Raw genomic sequence first — 11292 nt, forward strand, 5'->3', positions numbered from 1 at the left:
GGCTAGAATTAAGGAAATTCCGTAATAACACCCAGACACGTGCCACGTGCTGTTAAAAGATAATTTGGTTAATGCGTTTTCTAATTTTCTCATTAATAAGAACCGGTGTAAGAAAAAAAATTCACCTCAGTGCTTTACTTTGGCTTTAGAGAGAAAAAACGGCTAGACCAAAATAACGAACTAAAGGCAAAATCTACGTATCTTACATATCTTACAGTTTGAAGATTTTAATCCAAATTGCTGGCTAATTTTGATTTTTCCAAATTGCAAATTATTTTTTTAAATGCTTAGGAAATGCAACCAGATTGTAAGACACATTTTATATATTATCATGCAGTGATGGGCACCGCTCCTCTCATTGTGAGCGTTTTGGTAAATATTATCGAAATTGAGCGGCAAAATGTTTTTTTAATAGGGCGCGAAACGAAGATGAGAGGAGCGCCAATTTAAGCGCTCTAAAAAGAGCGAAAATAGAGGAGCGCTTATTTTACCACTCAAAAAGAGCGAAAAGAGAGGAGCGCTTATTTCACCGCTCAAAAAAGAGCGAAAAGAGAGGAGCGCTTATTTTACCGCTCAAAAAAGAGCGAAAAGAGAGGAGCGCTTATTTTACCGCTCAAAAAAGAGCGGAAAGAGAGGAGCGCTTATTTTACCGCTCAAAAAGAGCGATAAGAGAGGAGCGCTTATTTTACCGCTCAAAAAAGAGCGGAAAGAGAGGAGCGCTTATTTTACCGCTCAAAAAGAGCGATAAGAGAGGAGCGCTTATTTTACCGCTCAAAAAAGAGCGGAAAGAGAGGAGCGCTTATTTTACCGCTCAAAAAAGAGCGGAAAGAGAGGAGCGCTTATTTTACCGCTCAAAAAGAGCGAAAAGAGAGGAGCGCTTATTTCACCGCTCAAAAAAGAGCGGAAAGAGAGGAGCGCTTATTTTACCGCTAAAAAGAGCGATAAGAGAGGAGCGCTTATTTTACCTCTCAAAAATGTGTGAGCGTGAGCGGATATTATGCTAGCGAGTGCGAGCGGTGAATGAGCTGAGCGGCTCTTTGACGAAAATGCCCAACACTGTTCTCATGGACACGTTGTAATAACACGCGACTAATAAAATGAAGTTACTTGATTGTTGATCTAGCGTAGTGGAATTTCTCGAACCCAATCAAGGTGAAAAGGTTCTTAATCATCCATTTTGACTCCTGGCGATATTTTTTTAGTCATCGTGGTTCGTGTTATTCGTAAAGGATATTAGGCTATAAGGACAGGTAGTTTTTGTAGGGCCTCTCTCATTGGGGTTGTGGAGATGGGTGTGGAGCCACGCACCCTTTCAGAAATAATGGGAACGAGTAACAAACGTTAAAATAGGAGTTTTCATTTCTTTCATTCTCTCATTTCCTAAAGCTTTTTCTTTATGAAATAAATGCGAACCCACCCTGTCACATAAACTGTTCTCTGTATGGATCGCTAAAATGAGTTGTTACGGTAGACTTCCGCTCTTAAGGTCAAAGTTCTTCGATTTATATGACTATAATTACAGGCTGGTGCAGTGGCGTAGCTGATGGTCCGCAGGGCCCGCGGTGCGGGGGGCCTGGAGCTTCAGGGGGCCTCGAACTTCGGGGAGGGGCACCGCTAACCATAAAAAAAATTTAAAAAGGGGGCGTCATAGAGATTTTTGCGGGGGGGCCTCTGAGTTATCAGCTAAGCCACTGGGCTGGTGCACTCACGAGGAGACTACCCGAGGTGATAATCACCAATTTTGTTGAAACTAGGTGGGTATGTAGACCTTATGGTAACATGAAATTTCCCCAAGGGAAAAGTTGCAATGGGCATTAGTTTTGCCATGGAAACCGAAAATGTTTTTAACAACACAGTACGTATATTTTCCCATTGAAAATAACATGGGAATCTGAGCGCTTTGATCAAAATATGTAAAAATTGATCAGAATCGGTAAAAATGGAGAAAAGCGAAATATAAAAATAAAAAGTTGTATTTACCAACTAATCGCCAAATCGACGGTAATAATTGATTTTTTTCAAAATTAATTAAATAGAATTAAGTTGTTTGAATTTGATCAAAATTAATAATTTTAATTAGAATTATTATTATTATTTTTTAGAAGTGCTAATATTCCCATGTTATTTTCAATGGGAAAATACTGTGTTGTCAAAAACATTTTCGGTTTCCATGGCAAAACTAATGCCCATTGCAACTTTTCCCTTGGTGAAATATCATGTTACCATAAGCTCTACATACCCACCTAGTTTAAACAAAATCGGTGATTATCACCTCGGGTAGTCTCCTCGTCAGTTTGATGGTGAATTGAATAAATATTACTTTAAATTTATATTAAATGTATTGTATTAAATATTATTTTCAATAGATAAAGAGCACACCAAAACATTAATGTAGTATTTTAAATTATTCATTTTCCTACGATATAAATATCATTATATTATATTTAAAAATAACAATAATTTTAAGTAATGTCGACTGCAGATATATCCCGTAAAGATTAGAAATTTATAAAGTCGTTACGCAATTTATTAGTGATTTAGATTGACTATTATGCATGCATGAATAATGGGTCACGTCACTTATATAATAGTTCTTCTCGAAAACAACGCAATTTTTTCATTTTGTTTTCAAACTCAAAATTGTCTTTAATAACTTGGCCATGTTCCCCGGAGTCACTGAAGCGATTCAAAACTACGTTTGGGATGTTTTCAACACAACACGGTCTTCGTTTTGTCCAAGTACGTTTCGTCGTACAATGACTTCATGCGTGACAATAGATTTCATTCTTTTTACAGAATGAACAACCGGTCATAGTGCCTCACGTTGTACTCGAAGATAAAGACTTTCCTGGTTTCGTTGATAGCTGTAAACTTATGTGTCTGTAATAAAATAGGTTACTACCATTCGAAATCTGTTAATCCACTTTTATCCTTGTAAATAATTAAAAAAATAGGATGACCTACACGGTAATTTGTTTCTAATGGTGCATTATAACCTTAATTTTTTTTTTTAATTTAGTATTTTTCAACAATAGTGTTTTTTATATAAAAGATGAAATTTTTAATAAGAAAAATTAAAATTTTTATTTATAAGATAATATTGTTCTGTATATCAATTAAAGTATGTGGTTTTATGTTTGGTTGTCATTACTTATTTAATAATAATCAGCTAGGCTAATACCCAAGGCACCACCCTAGGCCTTAATCATCGAGCGATTTTTAAAGCCTTTAATTCACGTGGCCGGGTTACAATGCGTAGGAGGGTGGTGGCAAGCCCTACAAGTCAAGCGAGCCAACAGCTCCCTACACTAACTATTACCGTTAACCACAACAAGTTTTTATCAGCTAAGAACTTAGAAAAATCTAAATCATAATTTGTTATATATCAGTTTCGTTAACCAAAACATTTACTAAGCCTAACTTTATCTAACGATTTTAAAAAATTATAAACTCTTCTATTATTATTTCGTAAACCCAATTTTGTACTTAAATAACAACTTTTCATCGATGACATTTAAAGGCCAAAATTTTTTACTTTAGTTCACAAAACACGTTGCATTTCTGTTCAAGGGATTCACGGAAAGTTGTCGAGATTTCCCGCGTTAGTTGACGTAGAAAAATACTCGAAATTCTTGAAAGATAATTGACCATAAAAAAAAATTCAATTTTCATCAATAAAGGTATTTTATAATCATATTATCATTTATTTTTGCTCTATTGAACACATGTGTACAAAAATTATTAAACAAATATTTGAAGCTAAGCCTCGGTCATAAAAACAGGCGGTTCTTTAAAACTTGACCCAAAAAGCGTGTATCCAACACGTCACCATTCAATAATATTTAGCAAAAATGTTGATTCAATTAAATAATTGAACGAATTCCAATAGAAAATGTCGTTTACAAAATGATTTTACAAATCCACTAGACTTAAGTGTATATTTTGAAAGTGGACATCAGCTGTTTCCATCAAATAGGCGCGAATGATGTTCAGCTAACACGAACGGCGATAAAAACCGTTGGGTCGGGATGGTAACATTCGACCGCGAAGCTGAGAAAACAGACGCATCTGCTGGGACCGTTGCAAAAAACAACAAAATATTCCGCGTTGTTAGGGCCACAGGGACCACCTTCCGAGTTGGCGCACCGAGCGTGAGGAATAAGCTAAAAAGAAAGCCCGACATTTGATGAAGTTGGTCTTTACAGGCGGAGGTGTGGTAGGCTCCCTCGACGAAGCCCCGTTCAACATTGACTGAAAGATGTATTTTTTGTGTGTGTCTCGAAAACCTTCATATTTCACACACTAGGACGATATGGCACTGCATTCGAAAGAGAAGAACGGGTGAAGTCCTCGTGTCCTCGTCTCCGACTTTTCTTCCCGATGACACCGTCGTCCGGGTATGGGAACCGAGTCTCCCTCCTGTTTTTGCGGGGCGCTGAGATTCGAGGGTCTAAATCCGGATTTACAAACCGATCCATTTCCCCCTCTCATTGAGGGCACGGGCTTTCCTTCTTTCCACCGATTTTTTTCCGTTTGGGAAAAAAAAACTTACGGAAGTAGGCCCCTTTTACTTCCGTTCTAAGTCTGAAGGAGAGATTCAGAAATCAGACCGTACCTAAAAAGACCCACTGTCATTAAAATGTGTTCGGGATTTTCTTCACCGGAATCAATGGGGATTGTATATATATTTTTCTCCTTTCTCTAAGATTTCGTAGGAGGCTGAAACGTTTTGAATAATATCCCTGAAAGTTCCAAAGCCTAGCTTGGCTTGCCGGTGAGAATTTCATTGTTCCTCGAGCTTAGAAAAATGAGGTATATATTTATATATATATATAGCGAGTGGGCAACGTGGCTCTACGGAGTCTTGAAATATGGTGGTCGGTGACAAGGATTTTCGATCGATGTTCTTTTGGTAAAAATGTCTCGCTCACATCGTGTTTATCCTAGAATCTTGGAAAGAGTAATATCGTGCCGGCGTCGCGTCGTGTACGCCGCGGCGCTGCGGGAGCTGAGAAATTATACGCTATCTCGGCTTTCTTCTTGCCAGATTTTCTGTATCTTTACCCGCGACCGGGCTATTAATAATTCCTATCTCTTAATAATTCTCTTCCATTTATTTTCAAAAAAATACAACTACTTAAGATGGTGAAATAATAATTAAATTTTGTAATAATTCGTAGAGAAACAGGCGGTTTCCGCATTTCACTCTAGTTATAGAATAATAATTTCCTAACTATTCCAACATTATTTCGAAATCCACTACCATTCCCAAATTACCATCAACATTTTTCACAATGAAATTTATTTAAAAAAAAACTCGAATTTAAAAAAAGTTTATAAATGCTTTTTAAATAATTATAGAGATAAATACACCAAAAATCCACAATTGCTTTTAAGAATTCTGTCGGAAATTTGAAAAATAAAAATTTTGCGAAATATTTTTTTGAAATCCACAAATATTAACGATAAATCTTAAAGAAAGTCCACAAATAGATAAATAAAATCCAAATCTAGAGAAAGATCGAATAATTTTCCTTTCGTAGGCTGTTTCTACACTCTTATGTGATATAATAATCTATGAACAATCCTTTCTTACGGTAGTTTTCGGTTTCGATATAAATGGTAACTCCTTAAGTAAACGAGTGGGCTGTATTTCTGGGAAATAACAACCGATAACAAAGCCCCCATTGAAGGCGTACTGCGTGGGGGGGGGGGGTATACTACGGTATTTCCCCCAAATACAATACCCAATTAATAGGAGCTTTGGAGGAACGAGCCATATTCCAGGGTGATGTATCCCGATACTCCGACTTCTCCGTCGTTCGATACTCGTGCTAAGAATATATTTCATCGGAAAATCGGATCAAATAATACGGGTAGCGAGGCGCGAGTAAGCTTGAAAAATAATATTCTCTTTCTTCAAAGATAAACTACGCCTTGACGTCCACTCCGACAAAAAGAAAACGTTTCCCCGCGTCAAAGAAACGTACAATGCTCTATGCATTCTTCTGTATAGGGTGTTTCAAATTTGCCCAACCAGCGGATTTTTATTCAAAGCTTTAAAACGTAGAACCAAACCACCTCATGCTCTAACTGTATGCTCCTCCCCCTAAAAAAATCAAATCAGTCAGGTATCTTATTGGTTTCCTAAAACTGACGTCTTCCAACATGATTGAAGTGCACACCGGTGACGATTTCCTTCCCCCACTCGTTTCAAGGGAAAATTCGACCATTTTACAACATATTCATTCCAACTGAGAATAAACAAATTCAGCAGCGGCTAACCAGTAATAATTTGCCTGTACACCGATTACGTAATCATTAATGAGTACAGATGAGTACACATGATTACGCAATGAGTACACATGATTACAGATGAGTACACATGATTACGCAATAAGTACACATGATTACAGATGAGTACACATGATTACGCAATGAGTACACATGATTACAGATGAGTACACATGATTACGCAATGAGTACACATGATTACAGATGAGTACACATGATTACGCAATGAGTACACATGATTACGCAATGAGTACACATGATTACGATGAGTATATTTGATCACGCAATGAGTACAGAATGATTACGATGAGTACAGAATGTTTACGATGAGTACAAAATGATTACGATGAGTACAAAATGATTACGATGAGTACAGAATGTTTACGATGAGTACAGAATGATTACGATGAGAACAGAATAATTACGATGAGTACAGAATGATTACGATGTGAACAAAATAATTACGATGAGTACAGAATGATTACGATGAGTACAGAATTTTTACGATAAGTACAGAATTATTACGATGAGTACAGAATGATTACGATGAGAACAGAATAATTACGATGAGTACAGAATGATTACGATGAGAACATAATAATTACGATGAGTACAGAATGATTACGATGAGAACAGAATAATTACGATGAGTACAGAATGATTACGATGAGTACAGAATTATTACGATGAGTACAGAATTATTACGATGAGTACAGAATTATTACGATGAGTACAGAATTATTACGATGAGTACAGAATGATTACGATGAGTACAGAATAATTACAATGAGTACATAATAATTACGATGAGTACAGAATGATTACGATGAGTACAGAATAATTACAATGAGTACAAAATGATTACGATGAGTACAGAATGATTACGATGAGTACAGAATAATTACAATGAGTACAAAATGATTACGATGAGTACAGAATGTTTACGATGAGTACAGAATGATTACGATGAGAACAGACTAATTACGATGAGTACAAAATGATTACGATGTGAACAAAATAATTACGATGAGTACAGAATGATTACGATGAGTACAGAATTTTTACGATAAGTACAGAATTATTACGATGAGTACAGAATGATTACGATGAGAACAGAATAATTACGATGAGTACAGAATGATTACGATGAGAACATAATAATTACGATGAGTACAGAATGATTACGATGAGAACAGAATAATTACGATGAGTACAGAATGATTACGATGAGTACAGAATTATTACGATGAGTACAGAATTATTACGATGAGTACAGAATGATTACGATGAGTACAGAATAATTACAATGAGTACAGAATAATTACGATGAGTACACAGGAAACCCAAAACTTTAAAATTGTTACAGATGAGTAATTTAGTATGCGGGAATTCCAATGATTACACGTGATTGCAGATGAGTACGCGTGATTTCATAATGATTACAGATGAGTACGAATATTACAAATGATTACGGGATTACGAATGAGTACAAAAGATAACGTTATCATTACAGTTAGGGTGTACACCGATTACGGGAAGTGGTTAGCCCCTCACAAATTTATTCTTGGTAGACCTAAATATTTTGAAAGTTACGTTATTTTTCAGATTTCACTAATTTCAGAGAACAAATAAGTATTTTTTGGCGTTGAAAGAAATTTATCAAAGCAGAGGTCACCGATGTCAAATAAGCGATTATCAGTAAGAGTTGATGTTATAAAATAAAAATAATCTTTTCCAACTTGTTAAAATGTTGCTCTTACGTCACTATACCCAACTTTATTAGTATACTCTTCGCACGAGCGATTTGCACGCGCGCTAGAAAAGTCTATATTCCTCTGGCGACTGTAACGCCCACTAGTAGACTTGTAAAAGTAAGAGACTGTGACGTAAGAGCAACATTTAAACAACAAGGCCACGTTACCTTATAAAAAGAACTATTGGCGATGTTGACCTTGAAAATGATGATTTCGACCATAAGAGTTATCGTTCTTATTGTCCTGACTAACCTAAGATTTTTTTTAAAAGGTGGAAATGTTTGAAATTCTGTAACACTTTTTGAAATACTCCTCACATTTTGGATTGTTTTATACAAATTGGTTTTTGAAACTACATAATAAGTTTCTTCCTCGTTTGGCTAAGAGCAAAGTATAGTACCTTCAACACATAAACGTATCTCACCACGTTCACCATTAAAATTGTATCGATCCACATACTCGCCCAGCTCAATTGTTACATGGTAGGATGTGCTAAATCCTAGTGTAATCTAAATTGGAAATGGATATCGAAAACTGATCCAAAAGCGCTCTGAGTTTGTAATTGGAATTCGCCATAAGTTAAAATTTCTTTGATTATAAGCACACGTTAAACTTAGCAAACAATTTTCATCTAGCGCCTAAATATTATTTATTTGTCTTAAAATTGACGTTTAATTTTACACGAAATTGTTGAAAATTGAAAAATAAATTCTTTCCCTCTATGAATTTTTATCTCCTAAAATTTAAATTTAGGTTTTTACGAAACTGTTAATAAATTAAAATTAAACGTTCTTTTTTTATTTAAAATAAACGCTTAAATTTAAAAATCTGTACGTTTTGTAATTTTCAAATGAAATCCCTGTTATCACAAATAAAGACTTTTAAATTAAATATTCTTCTTCAATATAAAATAAGTTTAAAATTGAAAATTTGTACGTTTCGAGAGGAAATCCCTGATCTAACAAATGAAGGATTTTTGAAAGAGCCGCCACCGATTAGATGTCACCACAAACAAGGAGAGTACCCGAGGTGTTTATTGCCGATTTTGTTCAAAGTCGGGCGTAATGTAGACTTACATGAGATATGAAATTTCAAACAAGTTGGCAAGCCAAAATATACCTCTAATCGGAAGAGTTTTTAATTTTCAATGAAGCGTAACTGTATCCGTGGTTCTGAGGTAGAACGCTCACCTGTCGTGCAAGAGGGTTCGGGTTCGAATCCCGGCCGATTAAAAAATTATACTACACCCAATGACAAAAAGAAGTCGCTTTTGGAAAAACCTTTTCCCTGATTCTAAGAAACTGCGTACGCAGTGATTACCCTTTGCCCCGAAAATGAGAACGCGTTCGCAGGCCTGACAGACAGACCCACCGACAGACAGACAGACACGGTGGTTGTATAACCCCTCCTAGGGTACAAAGTCTTCTCGGAGAGGTAAAAAGGAGACGTTGCGCTACCCATTCGATTTGCCATGGCAACCGAAAATATTTTTGTCCACTTAAAACAAAAAAATCTCCATTTAAAAAAACATGGGATTTTCATGGTTTCACGAATATTTTTAAAAAATTAAAAAAATCACGAAATGGGTAATTTGGACCACATTTAAGTAAATTTCATCAAGTTTGGGTAAATTGGAACATTTTTGGGGTAAAATTGTAACCATTTTTGGGTAAAAAACGGAAAAAATTGCCCTTTCCTTTTACCTTCCATCCGTTTTCCCATTAGTGGAAATGGTTTATTTACCCTAGTATTAAGTGGCGCCATCTAGTCGGTGACTGCTCTTAAAAATTTCCCTCATTATAACGCAATCTCTTTTTAAAATAACGAATAGAAAATTAAATTTATTTCCTCACTTTTAATAGGCCTTAAAATGTTATATCTACTTTTCAGAATTTCTTAGAGAAACTATATGATCCAACAAATTAAAACACCTTGTACATCAGTGTATTCCTTTTCTTAAGGGGGGGGGGGGGGAAGCGAAAGGGACGCGCATCCAAAGTCGAGTAAAACAATAGGAAAAAATGAGGACGAAAAAGATCAAAAGGCTTCAGTCCGATAAATCAATAGGGGGCATTTGTTTTTGGTTCTCGCCCTGAAACGTATTGAAGTGCCGCGCGGCCATCGTTCGCTTTACTTCGAAACACGGCGTTAACGTCGCTTACTCGTCAAGTCATAAAGCTACAGACCGTACTAGATCAACATCGTAGCGCTGTAGCGTCGAGTGACCCGCGTAGGTCTTAAAAGGCGAGCTCGGTATTATTTTTTCGCGTTTTATGTAAATCCGCAAGTAGGTCACCGGGAGACAAAATATCGAAGAGAAGGCGCGGTAAAATATACAGCCAGTCAACGACTTCGGCGATTACCCAAAAGTCCGCTTTAGCAGCCAGTCTGCATTATCATCAAGATGAATAAGCAACTCCTACAGTGAAAATTTTCTTTTTTGGCGTAATTTATATCAACGCTTTGGCGAAACTCGCTCTGTTCAAAGAATCTTTCAGAAAGTCAACCAACGATGAACGGATTCTGTTATAATGATCATAGCCGTAAAGATTTATTCTTTTCGTTCACCAAAATGAAGGTCACAAAGTTTCGCGGTTTAACACGATCCTCTTGTTTATTGTTTAGAATGTAGGACTCTTTCCAAACGAGGTCAAAGTATATCTCGCTCCGCGGTCAAAAACCAGTAGCACGGGAATAGTCTGGTTACTGTTTGTTGACCTACTTGGATAAAATAAACGTGCTGTACGCTACTTAAGTAGTGTTAACGTTTAACATAAGTCTATAATTACCATGAGTGTACCAGATAGTTGATAAAAGTGATAAGCGGCTCTCGCGGTAGAAATAGGCATTACCAAGCGTCAGTCCTCCACTTCGGCACGGCTACCTGCATGCGCTCACTATGTCGAGCACGTTTTTGACCAAAGAGCTAGCCTGATGTCTACCACATATGTATGGTTATTTTAGAAATGACTTTTGGTAAACATTTAACACGTGGAAGACAGGGAACTGTCACACTTACAGGAGACGTAATTTTACTAATTATCTTTGCGTAGAACAAATATATTAAAATTGAAACCCCGTTGCTTAAATATATATATTTCTACAATTTTTTTAATTTTAAACATAATTGCATTAATTTGTATTTGTATACAAATATTATTAAAATATAATCGCTTTAATACACATTTTTATACAAATACGTTTAAGACAAAATTGCTTTAATAGGCTCGTATACATTTTTAAA

The sequence above is a fragment of the Leiobunum rupestre genome, chromosome 5, assembly GCF_980474605.1.
Source record: "Leiobunum rupestre chromosome 5, qqLeiRupe1.1.hap1, whole genome shotgun sequence".
Taxonomy (NCBI): domain Eukaryota; kingdom Metazoa; phylum Arthropoda; class Arachnida; order Opiliones; family Sclerosomatidae; genus Leiobunum; species Leiobunum rupestre.